This window comes from Psammomys obesus, unplaced genomic scaffold, assembly GCF_907164565.1.
Source record: "Psammomys obesus unplaced genomic scaffold, mPsaObe1.curated_primary_1811, whole genome shotgun sequence".
Taxonomy (NCBI): Eukaryota; Metazoa; Chordata; class Mammalia; order Rodentia; family Muridae; genus Psammomys; species Psammomys obesus.
The window spans coordinates 23,032,328-23,050,965 of record NW_026585504.1 but is presented as its reverse complement, the minus strand read 5'-3'; the positions used below and the strand labels follow the sequence as shown (position 1 = coordinate 23,050,965).

At 42.9% G+C, this 18,638-nt stretch overlaps 1 pseudogene; it reads right to left on the bottom strand.

The window, feature by feature from the left end:
- Window positions 1-3,704, bottom strand: part of LOC129672979 (PRELI domain-containing protein 1, mitochondrial-like) — a 28,322-nt pseudogene extending 24,618 nt beyond the window's left edge.
- Window positions 3,705-18,638: the final 14,934 nt, after the last annotated feature.

Sequence of the window (18,638 nt, the reverse complement as noted above, 5' to 3'; positions counted from 1 at the left end):
AAGGAAGGAAGGAAGGAAGGAAGGAAGGAAGGAAGGAAGGAAGGAAGGAAGAGATTAACATGAGTTTCTTTGAGACAGCCAACACTGAATAATGACCCGGAGATCTTTTATATTTATTATAATATTATTATGGCACTATAACTAGGCAGATACTCAGCTATGTTAACCCAACTATACTGGCCTATGTCCTGCCACATGGCCTGTTCCCTGTCCATCTTAGTCTCTAGTTCTTGCTCTTGTTACTTCCTCTGAGTCCAGCTGGTGACTGCCATGAGCTTCCATCCCAGCATCCCTGTCACAGCTACTGTTCATTCAGCTCTTTATCAAAAGGTGAAGGAAGTGCATGTTTACAAAATATGATGCAGGCAAAAAATAACAATATCAAAGTCCGTTCTGTAAGCAGATCTCTGCTGGAACAGAAATAACATTTGAATATACAAGGACAACCTTACACAGTGCACAAAACATCACTCCAACAAAGAAAAGAAAGAAAGAGAGAGAGGGAGGGAGGGAGGGAGGGAGGGAGGGAGGGAGGGAGAAAGAGGGAGGGAGGGAGGGAGGAAGGGAGGAAGGAAGGAAGGAAGGAAGGAAGGAAGGAAGGAAGGAAGGAAGGAAGAAGGGAAGGGACACTATATAAATCAAAAGATATATATAAAAGAGTGTTCAACATTTTCTTTTCAGGGAGCAATCAAATCAAGTGTTTCCTGAGTGCCTGTTATGTGCTGGATATTGTTTGGTGTACTTGGAACACATACGAGAATAAAACAAGGAGCCTGCCCTTGTGGAGTATACAGTCTATGGTGTGGTACCACTTCACCAATGTGCTGCTTGTAGCCTTGGGCAAGTCACTGTACCTCTCTGTCCTTGTCATCAACTGACCATTGGGGTAACAAGTATGGTGGGCTGAGCAGACATTGAGCCTGGGGTGCTGTAGATGCTGAGCCCAACACCCAGACTGCAGAGAGGCTGAAGGTTGATTTTTTAATAATCAAGCAAAGTGGGGAGAAGGGAAAGGAAGAGAGCAACACTGGCTAGCGGGCTACACAAGCTGCTGCTGCTGCTGCTGCTGCTGCTGCTGCTGCTGCTGCTGCTGCTTGGTGGCCTCCATGTTGGCTAGCCCCTTGGCCTTCTCTGTAGCTGCCGTGCCGTCTCCTTTGCTATCTCTTTGGCTTCTGGCTGCCTCATCAAGTGTTTTGGAGCAGGGCCTTGCCTTGTAGCTTGGCCAAGAAATACTGAAAACCCTTCATTGTCTTGGTCGCATTACTTTTGAATAGCGCAACACATTCCTGGACAGCTCTGGAGATGCCAAATGACCTACAAACCCAGGCCTCCCGACAGAAGCCGGGCACAGTTACTGTTCGGGGTGAAGGTGGTGATGGTCTTGCGTCTGTGGTTCTGCAATAGAGACCTCCAAAATGCAAATCTATAGAGCAACACTGGCAGGAAAAGTCACTCTGCCCAGCATGGCATCCTGTTGGTCCTGGTGAGGAGTCTCAGGACAGAAGCTTCTGGTAAGGAGTCATCTGCCAGTGCAGTATTTGTTCGATTAAGACATATTTGCTTGAGACTCATAGCCAAACTTTGGGCAGAGTGCAGGGAATCTTATGAAAGAAGGGGGAGATAGGAAGACCTGGAGGGGTCAGGAGCTCCACAAGGAGAGCAACAGAACCAAAATATCTGGGCACAGGGTTCTTTTGTGAGACTGATACTCCAACCAAGGACCATGCATGGAGGTAACTTATAATCCCTGCACAGATGTAGCCCATGGCAGTTCAGTGTCCAAGTGGGCTCCCTAGTAAGGGGAACAGGGACTGTCTCTGTCATGAAATCAGTGGCTGGCACTTTGATCACCTCCCCATGATAGGGGAGCAACCTTACCAGGCTACAGAGGAAGACAATGCAGCCTGATGAGACCTGATAGGCTGGAATCAGAGGGAAGGGGAGGAGGACTTGTGGAGGGACATGGGAGGAGATGAGGGAGGAAGGATGAGATTGGGAGGGGAGGAGGGAGGAGGCTACAGCTGGGATACAAAGTGAATAAACTGTAATTTATTTAAAAAGTAAATAAATTTTTAAAAATAAATTTATTCTTAGCCAACAAAATTAAAAAAGACATGTTTGCTATCGGAATTTGGATATCATTGAAAGAAAGCAGTGAACGTTTGATCTCATAAGCACACTGTAGCTCAAGAAATACTACATTCAGGCCAGGACAGGCTTAGCACCCATACAGCATCGGAGCGAAGGCCTCACACACACCTGGGGCCAGGGGGCATGTGGCTAGGCACATGCTTATCTTGCATGCAGCTCAGTCATTCCCGCACCAAGCCCAAATAGCTATCACCGCCATGAGGGGATATAAGACTCTTCAACGTCCCTCTCCTAAACCCCTTCAGTCTGCACACTTTGTCTGAAAATCAGGGATAATGATTCCCTGGCAATTATCGTATAGAGGCTTCCTTGTCCTCATCGAACTTCCCTGTCCCCAGTGCCTTTGCTTCAGTACTGCAGATTCTTCCTACTCCAGTGGAGTCCAACAAGTACAGAATGACCTAAGCAGCATGGCTTCCTGCAACATCGTGGAAAATAGGTTAGCTGCCTACTGGTTTCAGTGGGGCCATTTCCCTTGACTTCATTCTTCCTTAGTACAACTACGGGTTTGATTGTAACAGAGTGTGGCTGCCACCTAGTGTAACGATGGTGAATAACCAGTCAACAAGGTGTTTGGTTTTTTGTTGTTGTTGTTGTTTGTTTGTTTTCTCCCCTAAGAAAAACTTGAAATAGTCTGTAGGAGTACTCTGGAAGAATTTTGAGGGTCACTTATGTATACTATCATATCACCTGTAAATAGTGATATTTTGACTTCTTCCTTTCCAACTTATATCCCGTCGATCTCTTTTAGTTGTCTTATTGCTCTAGCTAAAACTTCAAGTACTTTATTAAATAGATATGGAGAGAATGGGCAGCCTTGACTTGTCCCTGATTTTAGTGGAATTTCTTTAAGCTTCTCTCCCATTTAGTTTAGCAAGTTATTGGCTTCCTGTATATTGCCTTTATTGTGTTTAGGCGTGTGCCTTGTATCCCTGATCTCTCCAAGACTTTTTTTCATGAAATAGCATTGAATTTTTGTCAAAGGCTTTTCCAGCATCAAGCAAGACGATAATGTGTTGTTTTTTTCTTTCAGTTTGTTTATATGATGGTTTACATTGATGAATTTCCGTATGCTGAACCATCCCTCCATCCCTGAGATGAAGCCTGTTTGATCACAGCGGTTGATTTTTTTAAGTGCTCTTGAATTCAGTTTGTGAATATTTTGTTGAGTATTTTTAGACCCCTCAAATTTTTTTATATAAAGAGCAATGACGGTGCTGAGATTCTCCAAAATTCATACCCTTCCTTCCTTCCGATCTTCCTTCCTTCTTTCCTTCCTTCCTTCTAGCCAGTGATGACAGACAATAAAAAAATTTAAAAAAGAGCAGTTGGTGCTGACAAGGTTGGAATCTGAGGATGCTGCTCAGAGGCGGGAGAGCAGAATAAGCTTCCAACACTGACACTCAAGTAAGACTCCCAGGCAGAGTTGGGCCTTTACAAACTTTACAATGTGGAGTCAAGACCTATACACCTAGTGTCTGGAGACACAGGCAAGAGCCCATGCTACCTGAGTGCCTAAAGAATGCTTGTTTTCTCCTTACAGACTTACCCATCACCCATTTCAACACACAATTAAGAGAGAATGAATGTTCCTCCTCGGGAAGGGAATGTCATGCGGAAAGAATGAGAGATCCTCCCAACCTCCTCCTCCTATCACAATCACCTCAAAGCCATCCAGAAATTTTAAGTTGTTGAGAATAAGTAGTGTAAATTTTCTTGTGGGAGGTAAATTAGCTAATACATGCAAAGGAACTCAGCCGGTAAAAGCACTTAGTGCCCACACAAGAACTGAGTTCAAACCCTTGGCACCCACATAAGTTGGTCATGGTTGTGCACACACCTGTAACCCCAACCCTGGGTGGAGGTAGGAGGCAGAGACAGGAAGATCTCTGGGGCTTTTATAGCTGCCAACCTAGGTCCATGATCAGTGAGAGAACCTGTTCCAAGAGAATAAGTGAAGAGTAATAGAACAGGGTACCCGACACCCTATTCTGGTCTCCAAACTCTTACATGAGTACACACAGTCACACACATGTACACATGCACATATATATCATATACATACACCATACGTACTCACACAAAAAAATAAATAGTCTGGGCTGATTTGTAGAAGGGTTAGTACTATCAAACTACATCGTATAAAGCTATCAAATAGTAAACATTATTTTTTTATTTTATTTCAGTTTATTTACTTTACATTCCAAAGGTGACCTCTCCCTCCTCTCCTCCTAGTCCCCCCTCCTCCTCGTTCTCCCTTCTCCCTTCCCTTTCCTCCCAGGAAAAGGGATCCCCCCCTTCCTTCGTATCAACCCTCCCCAGCACATCAAGTCATATCAGGACTGAGCATATCCTCATCCAGTGAGGCCAGACAAAGCAGCCATGCCAAGGGGAAGTGATCCAAAGCAGGCAATAGAGTCCATGTTGGAAACAGTTTCCAACAGTTTCCCCACCACCACTCATCAGGCAACCCACATGAAGAACAAGCTGCCAATCAGTCACATATGTGCAGGGGGCCTAGGTCCAGGCCGTGCCTGGCTGGGAGGTGGTGACTTCAGTCTCCATGATGCCCCTGTTAGGAGTCTCAGCTAGAGGCACACCCATATCCTCCCGGGAGCCTGCCCTCTCACAGGCCTCCAGCTTGATAAAAAGATGTCCCCCCCTCAGTTTCCCTTATTGTTCCCAGACCTCTCACTTCCCACCCTGTTCTCCCCACATCTGATCCCCACTCGATTATCCCTCCCCATTCCATCTCCTGCCAATGCCCTCTCTTTATCTGCTTCTGCTTTCTTTTTCTTTTTTTTTTCTGATGAGGTGAATTTTTTTAATTTTTATTTTTTTAATATTAGTTACAGTTTGTTAACTTTGTATCCCTGCTGTATCCTGCTCCCTCTTTCCCTCCCAATCCCACCCACCCACCCTCATCTCCTCCCTGCCCCTTTCCAAGTACACTGCTAGGGGAGGTCCTCCTCCCCTTCCATCTGACCCTAGCTTATCAGATATCTTCAGGACTGGCTGCAATGTCCTCCTCTGTGGCCTAGCAGGGCTGCTCCTCCCTCGAGGGGGGGAGGTCAAAGAGCCCACCATTAAGTTCATGTCAGAAACAGTCCTTGTTCCCCTTATTAGGGTACCCACTTGGATACTGAGCTACCAAGGGCTACATCTGAACAGAGGCTCTAGGTTGCATCCATACATGGTCCTTGTTTGGAGAAAGTCTCATAAAAGACCCCTGTGCCCAGATATATTTGGTCCCTGTGGAACTCCTGTCCTCTCCAGGTCATATTAACTCTCCCCCCCCCCTTATTTTTTTATTCCCTGCACTCTGCCGAAGGTTTGGTTATGAGTCTTAATATCTGCTTTGATATACTGGTAGGTAGAGTCTTTCAGAGCCCCTCTGTGGTAGGCTCCTTTCCTGTTACTTGTTTGCTCCTACATCCAATGTCCATCCCATTTGTCTTTCTAAGTGAGGATTGATCATCATACCCTGGGTCCTCTTTCTTGTTTATCTTCTTTAGGTACTTCTGCTTTCTATTCTATTTCTCCTTCTGAATGACATTCTGGCACCCTCCCTCGGGCCCTCCTTGTTAATTAGCTTCTTTGGGTCCGTGGATTGTAGTATGGGTAAACATTATTTTTAAAAATAAATATTTTGGGTTTTTTTTTTTTTGTTTGTTTTGGTTTGGTTTGGTTTTGGGTTTTGTTGTGTTGTGTTTTGTTTTTATTTTTGGTTGGTTGGGTGGGTGGTTTTGTTTTCTTTTCTTTTCTTTTTGCCTGCGACAGGATTTCCCTGTGTGGCCCTGGCTCTCCTGGAACTTGCTCTGTAGACCAAGCTGGCCTTGAGCTCAGAGATCCACCTGCCTATGCCTCCCAAGTGCTGGGATTAAAGGCATGTGCTACCATGACCCAACAATTAAATTTTTACTTACAAATAATATAAATAAAGTACTTAAGACATTCCCATTTTGACCCTTGTCCCAACAGTATGAGCCTTCTAATGAGCAAAGCAAACCATGGTTTGTCTGTACTCTGTTCTCATCAAGCTACCTCCAAACCCTTAGACCATGGCTAGTAACAAGACAGAAGGTGCAACTTTGAAGTTGAGAGTCAACTTTCCTCCTGCTGATGGGGAAATGGTATTGGCTGTGGAGGGACTGTCCCTTGTCCTGCTGTTCTTGGACAGACCAGCTTTTCTGAACAACTCAGCATAGCCAAAAGGGTCCTACCTCTTCTTGACAGCCTCACACTGATGTCCCAAGACAGATCTGTGTAGGTCTTCCCTCAACATGTTTTGGATGATCAGGCCATTCTTCACTTTTGACACAGAAAATGATAGGGAAGAGCCTCAGGGGCCATAAACAAAAAAAAAAAAAAAAAAAAAAATCAATGTGAACAGACAAAAAAAGATGTGAGGATTTTCCTGGAAGTGTGAGGTAGAGACTAGAGTCTTCTCAGTGTTCTCAACTTGAGGGAATGAGAAAGGGAGTCTAAAGTACTCAGCCAAAAGTGAATTGTGACTCAGCAGACATGGAGGCACAGAGGGGAACCAAGCTCTGGGTTGAAGCTTCAAGAAGAGACCTGATAGGCTAGGATCAAACAATGGACTCTGTCAGTGGACTAAGGGAGGGGCAGGGGGCAGGGAGGATGGGATTTGGAGGAGATGAGGGAGGAGTCCATAGCCAGGATACAAATTGAATAAATTGTAATAAATGATAATAATAATAATAAAATTTTAAAATAAAAAAAGAAAAGAGTGGAGGAAAGAAGTGCACAGGGACAGAGAAATCACTGCTGAGTGGAAGCCCCATTCCCTCCAGAAGATTTGGGGCTGTAAGACTCAAGGAGAAAACTATACTAGGGGCTTCTGAGATTTCCAGTATGATGTAAAGTCTGCTTTCTTCTATTCCTATCCTTTCCAATGTACAATACAACCCACACCTGGATAGTGTTCCATTTGCAACTCAAACCTCAACTATAAGAGTCCAGAAGTACTAGAGAACAGATGTCATTTGAAGTCCTAACAGGCTCTTGTCAAGGACAACTGTGGAAGATTATAAAGGTCTTGTCTTCCTGAGTGGGCTTCAAGAAGATACCTCAGTTCCCAGCAGTAAGGATGACCTGCAGCTCGGTATGGAAGGCATCATCGGCATCACATGTTTGGGCCTTTAACCTCCATCCTGGGAATCTCTCTCTGACCTGCACCCTATGTGGGAACTCCTTAGCATAGACACCAGCCTGAGGGTGTCTTGTCCCATTAGAATGGGGGCTACAAGACCTGAATGACCAAGGAGAGTGGCTGGTTCAATTGCAATGAGGATTACAGTGAGGGAGGAAGGTCTGTGGGAAGACCCTGGGGCTGGGGCTTCGGAGTTGGGGTCTATGCCTGGTCTTTGTGGTGGCTGCTCTTGAGTCTTCAGTGTGGCTTTTGTACAAAAGGAAGAAGATAACATCAGCTGCAGAAGGGCTGGAGCTCATAAAACTTCAAGTCTTGTACCACTATGTGAATTTAGATTTAAATTTATATAACATAAAAGAATAGGTAGAGGAAAGAGGAGGGGAGGAAAAGGGTGGAGAGGAGGAGACAGAAGAAGAAAGGGAGAATGGGGTGAAACTGATCAAAGTACCATCGTGTGCACAGATAAAAACGTTACCAACAACTACACTTGAAAGCACATGCTTACAGTCCTAGAATATGAGAAGTGGAGGCAGGAGGATTAAGCCCAGCTTGAGTTACACAGTTAGTTTGGAGGCAACCTAAACTAAGACTCTATCTCAAAAACAAACAACTCAGAATAACAAAAAAAAAAAAAATCCAATAACAAAAGTCAAACCTCATAAGTGAAAAATATTAATAAAAAGAAAATACATGAAAATTGTATGAAGAGATGGTCCACCCTACTTCTCCACTAAGAAACCCAGGCAGTTAGGAAACAGGATGCCTTTGTATCTCCATCTTCATGATTCTAAATAGCTGAAGTGTCCGTGTTTGCTACAGGAAAAAAGCTTGACACCTTTCCCAGGCTTTGTCACAGTAACCCCAACACCTGATACTACCACGTTGGTTGATGAGACCTAGATCATCCTGAACAATAGCACCCTGTGTGTCTAAAGATGGAAATCAGAAAGAACAGAGACAGAAAAGACAGAGATATGGAAGTGGGAGGGCTTCAGAAAGAATGGGAATGGTCTCTGGTAACACTATAACCAGCAGTGTGTCAACGCAAGTGAGGAAGAGAGAAATCTGGTTCAATATGACTCAGTAGCCAGTGTTGGATCAAAAATTCATAAATTTGACACTGAGAAGTTGATTTTAGGATATTTAAGTACAGCACAATTTGGAAGAAAAGGTTTTCTGGTGATAATTAACTCAATCCCATGTGCACAATAAAGCTTGTGACTACATCAAAACTCTTTGTAAAGTACATGTGACGTCTTTCATAAAGATGGGTTCTATAGATTTATTTCATATCACATCTTAAGGGTATTGGAAAGGATCTGGTTCAGTTTCAGTCATACAAAAAGCATAAAGATTACCAGGCTATTAAACATCTCCACTCCTGGCCTTCGGGGCATAAAACAGGTTATACAACTCTCCCTTTAAAGAAACAACCCTGCAAGTTTTACATTCTTGTTTTCTCTAGTGCTTATCTGTGAACAAAAGCACCTCCATGTCTCCTATCAGAAAGGATGAGCCAGGTGAGGTGTCACATGACTGTAATCCCAGTGCTCTGGGAGGAAGAAGCAGGTAGATATCTGTGAGTTCGAGACCAGCCTGGTCTACAAAGGGAGTCCATGACAGACAAGGCTACACAGAGAAACCTTGTCTCAAAAAAACCAAACCAAAAGGAAAAAAGAAGAAAGAAAAAGAAAGGATGAGATCTGGGGGTGGGAGCGCCTCTTTCTGACCACAAGCCCTCTTACTTCAGGCTACTATAGGTGTGAGATGCTGGCAGGAGGAAAATGAAGAAGGACGTTAATTAGAGCTAAGCATAAAAAGTAAAACGTGGAGTCCAAGATGGTGACAACCAGCACGCACTCTATCTGAGGGGCACAGGATCCAAAACTCTGAAATGGGTGAGTGGAGGGGCAGCTGAAGCCGGAACATCCACACTGAGGCTTCCTGAGCAAGAGGGGACAACCCAGGAGCTGGGACAGTTTGGATCCAAGTCACCCATGGACATCTCTGAGGACCTTGCCCCAAGCACAGGCCTCCCTGCTCTGCGGAGGCAACAGTGGTTGCCCCAAGCACAAACATCTGTGCTGGGTGAATGAGATGGCAGATAGAGTGGCAGTATGGGCCTCCCAGGTCTGAAGCTGTGGTGGGTGGCTGTACAGGCCTCCAAGATCTGCGGCTGCAGCAGGTTGTCAACTAGCCCAAGCAGGAGCCTCCATGCTCGGGGACTGACACAGCAGAGGCAGCGGCAGTAGGGGCCTCCCAGGTCTGCAGCAGCATTGGGCAGCTGTACAGGCCTCCAGCCTTAGCAGGAGCCTCCAATACTCAGTGACTGAGATAGCAGAGGTGGCTGACCCAAGTACAGTCTCCCTGTCCGGCGGCCAAACAGTGGACACCACTGAGCTGACGAATCTCCTACACTCTCATTTGCTTCTGGGAGCCCAAATCTGAGAGTAAAGAACAGGGGGAACCCCTGTCCTTTCCCATTAAGCCTGCGAACAGTTGGTGCACCTTCAAGTGAATGAATGCAAAGCCCCAGATCCAGTCTACACTAGCAGACAGATACACCCCCACAGTGGCAACATAGGGATTCTAGGGACACTGTTCTCAACATTGAAGGCTCTATTCTGTGGGTCTACCAGTGGAGTCCAGGCAAACAATTCCTGGATCCCAGATAGATCTGAATACCAGGAAGATAGTAGAACAAACATGTAGGCCACTGAGGTATTCAGGGAATCAGCAGGAGCACCCGCATGCCATCCACCTTTCCAGGCATCTACATGCTTTAGCGCTGTGTCCTTCAAGGCACACTTCCATGAAGATGCCTGCGCTTGCACACATGTGCCTGTGAACTTCCTCCCTTAGCTACAGCTGAAACACCAACATCCACTCGCAACTGGTGGACCTCTCTCATCTTTAGAATACTCCAGACACCAGAGATGGATGGACCATATCTGAAGTACAGAGTCCAGAAACAAAAACAGTGAAGGTTACAGATAAGCAGATGGCTAGAGGTTGGCGTAAGAACACATCCAACAAAATTTAAGACATCATGGCTTCACCAGCAACCCCAAAATTCAATGGATATTCTAATTCATCAGAAACACAGGAGAATGATCTCAAATCTATGCTTACCCAGTTATTAGAGGCACAATGAACAAAGCTCTCAAAAAATTCAGGCAAATACAGCAAAACAAATAGAGGCACAAGTAGAGGCAGATAGAGAGAAAGCGAACAAGGCTCTCAAAAAAAAAAAAATACAGGCAAATGCAGCCAAACAAATAGAGGCACATGTAGAGACATAAGTAGTGGCATATAAAAGAGGAAGCAAACAAAAAAAAAAAAAATAGAGTCCAGCATGGAAAGACAGGAATTCACATTCAAATAGATGAAGGAAATGGTGCAAGACATGAAGACAGAATTAGAATCCATAAACAAAATACAAACACAGAAAACCCTGGAGCTGGAGAACTTGGAGAAAAGATCAGGAACCACAAAGGTAAGCGTCACCAACACAATACAAGAGATGAAAGAGAGAATCTCAGGCACTGAAAATACAATTGCAGAAATTGATTCACCTCTCAAAGAAAAAGTAAAATCGGAAAAGTACCAAATACAAAACATCCAAGAAATCAAGGACACCATGAAAAGACTAAATCTTAGAATAATAGGGATAGACGAAAAAGAAGATTCCAGACTCCAAGGTCCAGAAAATATTTTCAAGAAAATCATACAATAAAATTTTCCCAACTTAAAGAAAGAGATGTCCATAAACACACAAGAGGCCTAAATAACGTCAAATAGACTACACCAAAAAAGAAACTCCTCACATCACATAATAGTCAAAACACTAAATCTATAGGACAAAGAAAAAATAATAAAAGCAGCAAGGGAAAAAGGCCAAGTAACATATAAAGATAGACCTAACAGAATCACGCCAGACTTCTCAACAGAAACTATGAGAGCCAGAGGGCCTGGACAGATGTCATGCAGACTCTAAGAGAACACAGATGTCAGTCCAGGTTACTATACCCAGGAAAACTCTCAGTCATCATAGATGGAGAAAACAAAATATTCAACCACAAAAACAAATTTAAACAATACCTACTCACAAATTCCACCACAGACACTGAGAAAATCCAAACAATCATTACGTCTTACTACAAAAGCCTATATCCCACAAAATTTGAAAATCTAAATGAAATGGACACTTTTCTTGACAGATTCCATTTACCAAAATTAAATCAAGATTGGGTAAATACTGAAGAAGTTAAAAAGCAATAAATCAAGTAATCCAATTAAAAAATGGTGTACAGAGCTAAACAGAGAATTCTCTGTAGAGGAATATAGAATGGCAGAGAAACACTTACAGAGAGATGCTTAAAATCCTTAGCCATCAGGGAGATGCAAATAAAAATGACGCTGGCTAAAATCAAAAACTCAAATGACCACACATGCTGGAGAGGTTGTGGAGAAAGGGGAACTCTCCTCCATTGCTGGTGGAAATGTAAACTTGTACAACCACTTTGGAAGTCAATCTGGCGCTTTCTCAGACAATTAGGTAGTGCTTCCTCAAGACCCAGCTATACCACTCCTAGGCATATACCCAAAATTTGCTCAAGTACACAACAAGGACAATTGCTCAACCATGTTTGTAGTAGCTTTATTTGAAATAGCCAGAACCTGGAAACAACCCAGATGTCCATCAACGAAGGAATGGATACAGAAATTGTGTTCTTTTTACAAAATGGAATACTACTCAGCAATCAAAAATGAGGAAATCATGAAATTTGCAAGCAAATGGTGAGATCTACAAAAGATCATTCTGAGTGAGGTATCCCAGAAGGAGAAAGACACACGTGGTATATACTCACTTATATAGATATATAAGATATGATAAACATAATGAAATCTATACACCTAAAGAAGATAAACAAGAAAGAGGACCCAGGGTAAGATCATCAATCCTCACTTAGAAAGACAAATGGGATGTGCATTGGACATAGGAGATAACAAGTAACAGGACAGCAACCTACTATAGAGGGCCTCTGAAAGACTCTCCCTAGCAGTGTACCAAAGCAGATACTGAGACTCATAACCAAACCTTCAGCAGAGTTCAGGGACGTGGAAAGGACAAGGACCAAATATATCTGGGCACAAGGGTCTTTTCTGAGACTGACACTCTACCAAGGACCATGGATGGATATAACCTAGAACTTCTACTCAGATGTAGCCCGTAGTAGCTCAGTAACCAATTAGTTTCCCATAGTAAGGGGAACAGGGACTATTTCTGACAGGAACTCAATGGCAGGCTCTTTGACCTCCTCACCACCCCCCCCCAAGGAAGGAGCAGTCCTGCTGGGCCACAGAGAGGACTTTGCAGCCAGTCCTGAAGAGAACTGATAAAACAGGGTCAGATGAAAGGGGAGGAGGTCCTCCCCAATCAGTGAACTTGGAAAGAGGGAGGAAGGAGAAGGGAGGGAGGGTGGGATTGGGAGGGAATGAGGAAGCAGGATACAGCTGGGATACAGAGTTAATAAAATGTAGCTAACAATAAAAATTTTATGAAAAGATTGGGTAAATAGATTAAATAGTCCTATATCCCAAGGTAATAGAAGCAGTCATTAAAAGTCTCCCTTCCAAAAAAGTCCAGGCCCAGATGGTTTCAGCCCAGAATTCTACTAGACCTTCAAAGAAGAGCTAACTCCAATTCTCTTCAAACTATTCCACAAAATAGAAACATTACCAAACTCACTCTATGAAGTCACAGTCACCCTGATACCTAAGCCACACAAATACCCAACCAAAAAAAAAAAAAGAGAACTTCAGACCTATCACTCTTATGAACACTGATGCAAAAATACTCAATAAAATATTTACAAACCGAATCCAAGAACTCATAAAAGATATCATCCACCATAAGCAAGTAGATTTCATCACAGGTATGCAGGGGTAGTTCAATGTATGGAAATCCATCAACATAATCCACCATATAAACAAACTGAAGAAGAAAAACCACATGATCATCTCCTTAGATGCTGAAAAAGCATTTCACAAAATCCGACATCCATTCGTGTTTAAAGTCTTAGACAGATCAGGGATACAAGGCACATACCTAAACAAAGTAAAGACAATATACAGCAAGCCTATAGCCAACATCAAACTAAATAGAGAGAAACTTAAATCAATCCCACTGAAATCAGGGACAAGACAAGGCTGCCCACTCTGTCCATATCTCTTCAACATAGTACTTGAAGACCTAGCTAGAGCAATAAGACAACTAAAGGAGATCAAGAGGATACAAATGGGAAAGGAAAAAGTCAAAGTATCACTATTTGCAAATGATATGATAGTATACCTGAGTGACCCCAAAAATTCTACCAGAGAACTCCTTCAGCTGATAAACACCTTCAGCAAAGTGTCTGGATACAAAATTAACTCAAAAAAATCAGCAGCCCTCCCGTATACAAAAGACAAAAGGGTAGAGAGGGAAAGCAGGGAAACTACACCCTTCACAATAGCCACTAATAACAGAGAGGACCTTGGTGTGACTCTAACCAAGCAAGTGGAAAACCTGTTTGAAAAAAAAAAAAAAAAACTTCAAGTCTCTGAAGAAACAAATTGAAGAAGATATCAGAAGATGGAAAGATCTCCCATGTTCATGGATCGGTAGGATTAACATAGTGAAAATGGCCATCCCGCCAAAAGCAGTCTACAGGTTCAATGCAATTCTCATCAAAATACCAACACAATTCTTTACAGACCTTGAAAGAACAATTCTCAACTTCATATGGAAAAACAAGAAACCCAGAATTGTTAAAACAATCCTGTACAACAACACATCATCTGGAGGTATCTCTATCCCTGATCTCAATCTGTACTACAGAGCAATAGTAATAAAAACTGCATGGTACTGGCTTAGGAACAAAATGATGGATCAATGGAATCGAATAGAAGACCCAGAAATAAACCCACACACCTTCGGATACATGATTTTTGACAAAGAAGCCAAAAATCATACAATGGAAAAAAGACAGCATTTTCAACAAATGGTGCTAGTCTAACCAGTTGTCTACATGTAGAAAAATTCAAATAGATCCATATTTTTCACCCTGAACAAAACTGAAGTCCAAGTAAATCAAAGACATCAACATAAAACCAGACACACTAAATCTGTTAGAAGAACAAATGGAGAAGACCCTTGAACTCATTGGCACAGAAGACAGCTTCCTGAACAGAACATCAACAGCACAGGCTCTAAGATCAACCACCAATAAATGAGACCATAAATCTGAAAAGATTCTGTAAAGCAAAGGACACTGTCATCAGAACAAAACGACAGCCTACAAACTAGGAAAGGATCTTCTCCAACCATATATATGACAGAGGGATAATATCCAGAATATATAAAGAACTCAAGAAGTTTAAAAGCAACAAATCAAGTAATCCAATTAAGAAACAGGGCACAGAGCTAAACAGAGAGTTCTCAATAGAGCAATATAGAATGGCAAAGAAACACTTAAAGAAATGCTCAACATCCTTAGTCATCAGGGAAATGCAAATCAAAATGACCCTGAGATTTCACCATACACCCATCAGAATGTCTAAGGTTAAAAATCCAAGTGACAATACATGCTGGAGAGGTAGTAAAAAAAATGGAGAACCCTCCTCCATTGCTTGTTGGAATGTAAACTTGTACAACCACTTTGGAAATCAATCTGGTGCTTTCTCAGACAAGTAGGAATAGTGCTTCCTCAAGATCCAGCTATACCAGTCCTAGTCATATATCCAAAAGATGCTCAAGTACACAACAAGGACATTTTGCTCAACCATGTTCATACAGCTTTATTTGAAATAGCCAGAACCTGAAAACAACCAGATGTCCCTCAACTGAGGAATGGATACAGAAATTGTGGTTTTATACAATGGAATACGACTCTGAATTAAAAACAAGGAAATCATGAAACTTGCAGGTAAATAGTGGGATCTAGCAAATATCAGCCTGAGTGAGGTATCCCAGAAGCAAAGACACACATGGTATATACTCACTTATAAGTGGATAGTGGACATATAATATAGGATAAACATACTAAAATCAGTACACCTAAAGAAGCTAAGCAAGAAGGAGGACCCTGGGTAAGATGATCAATCCTCACTCAGAAAGACAAACAGGACAGATAACAAAAAGAGGGAGAAAACAGACAACAGGAAAGAAACCTACCACAGAGGGCCTCTGAAAGACTCTACCCAGCAGGGTATCAAAGCAGATGCTGAGGCTCATAGCCAAACTTTAGGCAGAGTACAGGGAATCTTATGAAAGAAGGGGGAGACAGGAAGACCTGGAGGGGACAGGAGCTCCACAAGGAGGCCAGCAGAAGCAAGAAATCTGGTCCCAGGGATCTTTTCTGAGACTGATACTCCAACCAAGAATCTTGCAAGGAGATAACCTAGAACCTCTGCACAGATGTAGCCCATGGCAGCTCAGGCTCCAAGTGGGTGCCATACTAAAGGGAACAGGGACTGTCTCTGACATGAACTCAGTGGCTGGCTTTTTGATCACCTCCCCCTGATGGGAGAGCAGCCTTGCCAGGCCACAGAGGAAGACAATGCAGCCAGTCTTGATGAGACCTGATAGGCTAGGGTCAGATGGAAGGAGAGGAGAACCTCTCCTATCAGTGGACTTGGAAAGAGGCATGGGAGGAGATGAGGAAGGGAGAGTGGGATTGGGAGGGAGTGAGGAAGGGGGCTACAGCTGGGATACAAGTAAATAAACTGTAATTAATAAAAAAAAAATGAATAAATTTTTAAAAACCGTAAAATGTGGTCTCATTTGATTTTTATTGTTCAATGAGAAGAAATCTTCAGGGAAACTACTGAAAGCCAATGAAAGATGATTATCTCTAGCCACTAGAGCAATGCAATTAACATCACAACATACTAAAAAAAAAAAAAAAAAAAAAAAACAAAGGGTGAGGGTGGTGGCTTGCACCTTGAATTTCAGCACTCAGGGGGGCAGAGGCAGGTGGATCTCTGTGAGTCTAAGGCTCAGCCTGGTCTAGAAAGCAAGTTCAGGACAGTCAAAACTAGACAGAAAAACCTTGTCTCAAAAAACCAAAAAAAAAAAAAAAAAAAAAAAAAAGCAAGAAACCAGCTGAAAAGGATTAAAGAGTAGGAGGGACTTTGAGTTGAGGGGGAGTAAATACATCGTCAAGTAGAAAGGGCTTTATTAGCATTTATTATTATTATTTATTACAATTTATTCACTTTGTGTCCCGGCTGTGGCCCCTTCCTTGCCTCCTTCCAATACCACCCTCCCCTGTCTTCTCCCCCTATGACCCTCTCCAAGTCCACTGATAAGGGAGAACCTCCTCCCCTTCTATCTGACCCTAGCCTCTCAGGTCTCATCAGGACTGGCTGCATTGTCTTTCTCTGTGACCTGGCAAGGCTGCTCCCCACTCAGGGGGAGGTGATCAGGGAGCCTGCCACTGAGTTTATGCCAGAGACAACCCTTGCTCCCCTTGCTAGGAAACCCACTTGGAGAATGAGTCTATGGGCTACATCTGAGCAGATGTTTTAGGTCCTCTTGGTGCATGGTCCTTGGCTAGGCTATCAGTCTCTGCAAGCCCCCCCTCCCCAGGCCCAGTTTTTTGGTTCTGTTGCTCCTCTTCTGTTGTCCCCTTCAGGTCTTTATATCTCCCCCTAGCTCTGTCTTTAGCTTAGGCTTCAGCTCCTCAGCTCTTTGGCTTTTGGAGCTTTGAGCCTTTGGCTTTGGGTTTTTGCCCTTTTCCTCTTGCGCTGTCAGTTGAGCTAGTGAGCCTTTTGGGTGTTTTGTTTTGTTTTGTTTTGTTTTGTTTTGTTTTGTTTTGTTTCATCTGGACCTGAACTAAGAAGGAAGGTCAGCGGGCTGTTTTCTCTGCCTCTCTGAGCTAGCAGGTTTTCACCCCAGCACCTAGCTCCGGAGTCTTTATTGGTAAAATAAAACAGTTGGAATTTTCGTTTTTGTTTAGAACAACCTGTACTGCATACACAGAGCCTGTCTCAAAATAACAGAAAAACAAATAACTACCACAAACACCAGCCATTATATCCCTGGTATGTATAAATACTAGAGAACTGAAATTTTACCTCTATACAAAAGCCTGTATGTAAGCATCATGGCTTTGTTTATAATCACTAAGTCCTGGCAGCAACCAACATGTCCATTAATCTGTGCATAGTTAAATAAACTGTGGCAAGCCCATTTCATGGACTACTAAAGGTTAATTTAAAAAAGAAAGAAATGCGGTACTGAAATACATAGCTCTGGAAAGCGTTCCACTAAGTAAAAATCAAGTCAGGAGGCATAGACATAGCCCTATCTGTATGATCTATTCACACAACACTTTTAATATGACAAATTCCAGTGATGAAAAACAGGCTAACCCAGCTAGTGGCTGCCAGGATTAGGTGTCGTGGGAGGGGAAGACAGCTGTGACTACGGAAAAGAAGAACAAAGAGAGCTTTAGAAAGACAGATAATTCTGCATCCTGGCTTGGGTGGGACTGGAAAAATATAAAGAAGGATGAGGAAATAAGTTAAGAGATGGGTTTAAAAACCCTCAGTTGTTCTACAAGGCAACTTTGCTAATGCAGAATCTACTCTAAAAGGTTTTATTTGTTTAAAAGGTTGGTTGGTTTTTTTGTTTTGTTTTGTTTTTTATGGTGCTGGAGGGTTGGCTCAGTGATTAAGAGTGTATACTGCTATTTCAGAAGACCCAAGTTCAATTCCTTGGCTCCCAAGTCTATGAATGTGATAAAATAACTAAGAGCCACACATACAGTCCAACAAGGTTGGTTACTATCCTGTGAAAGCATGGATATGCTGTGGTTATGAAAGATGTGGCTCTTAGTGGGAACTGAGAGGATACCCAGAATTCTTTGGTATGTTAAAATTTACCATGACTTTCTGTAGAAAAGATAAATTTGAAGATGACAGGGTATGAGCTAGCAACATGGCTCAGTGGTTAAAGTCAACTACTGCCAAGTCTGATGACCTGAGTTTAATCCCTGGGACCCACATAGTAGAAGAGAATGAACCCTCATAAGCTGTGCCCTGTCCTCTACATGCATGCCATCACAGAATAAATGAATGAATGTAATAGGAAAAATAAAAACTATTGTTATTGTGCGTGGGGGGGGGTGCTATCTGTTGGTGTACATGCATGTGAGTGTAGGTACCTCAGAAGTCAGAGACACCAAGTTCCTCTGGAATTGGAGTTAAGGGAGTTAAAGGAGCTGTCCAATGGGGGGTCTAGGAATTTAACTCAGACTCTCTGCAA